At 48.7% G+C, this 1,048-nt stretch overlaps 1 protein-coding gene across 1 annotated transcript in view; it reads left to right on the forward strand.

The window, feature by feature from the left end:
• The window catches only part of KIAA1671 (KIAA1671 ortholog), a 142,783-nt gene that overhangs the window by 10,191 nt on the left and 131,544 nt on the right, over positions 1-1,048 (forward strand). The window lies entirely within an intron of this gene.

Here is a 1,048-nt window from a genome sequence, read left to right on the forward strand (position 1 = left end):
GGGCAACTGAGGCTCCGTCTCATGAGGGACCCCTAGGAAGCAGCATAGAACATTTCTTGAGTTCTGTCCAAAGGGCAAGGGACCTGGAGTATGTATTTTCCAATTCCTTCTGTCCGTGCCCGAAGCTGTTTCAGGGGTTATTAAAATTCAGGTTCTTATATCCTGGCTGGTACCAGGCTCAATGGTGGAGAGAAAATTCTCACACAGTAGGACACCACTGGACACGCCACTGGCTTGTACTTGAGTGTTGGGTAGGGTGCTGACAATGTGTATCATGAGTATGATTATCTTCTTGTACAGATGGAAAAACTGAGGCTCAGAAGTTAAGTAACTCATCTCAGGTCACACAATGGCAAGTCGCCAAGCTAGTGTTTGAACCCAGATCTGGTCTAATACCCAACAGTTAGTGGCCACTTTCTAACAGGCTGTTCTGGTGAATGAAGAGCCGTGAAGGTGGGGAAGAAATCTGCAGCATAGAGGCCACCCTCAGGCTTTTGATCTCTGTGGGAGGATTAGACACTGTGGTCCAAGCCCAGGAAATGATATGGTGCAGAGTGAGGTGCTGGAGAAGAGGCCCAGGAAGGGGTCCTAGAGGAGGTGCTGGCATGACCCCAACCTAGGGGAATGGGCATGAATTTGGATGGACTGATTAAGGGAGGTGAGGGCATTCTCAGCAGAAGTATGGCACGCACAAAGGTTTGGAGGTGGGGAAAAAACATGGTATGTTCTGGGGGCCGTGTGGAAGCTGACTTAGCAGCTCCCTGTGTCTTGTGGTGTTAGCAAACCAGGGCCCAAATCCCACCTTTGCTGCTTGCAGGCCCAGGGATTAAAGACAAATGCTTTCACCTCCCTACGCCTGAGTTTCCTCATCTGTAGAAGAGAGTAGGAGTCCAGCCTGGAAGGGCATGTCGTGCAAATGAAACAATAGGATTAGTAGCAGTAGAGATCATGAAATGAGGGTTTGCCTCAAGCTAAGAGTGGTGTATGAGTCAGGGTTCTCCAGAGAGACAGAATCAATAGGATATGTTATAATTATATGAGAGGGATT

This window comes from Galeopterus variegatus, unplaced genomic scaffold (genome assembly GCF_000696425.1).
Source record: "Galeopterus variegatus unplaced genomic scaffold, G_variegatus-3.0.2 Scaffold3223, whole genome shotgun sequence".
Classification (NCBI taxonomy): Eukaryota; Metazoa; Chordata; class Mammalia; order Dermoptera; family Cynocephalidae; genus Galeopterus; species Galeopterus variegatus.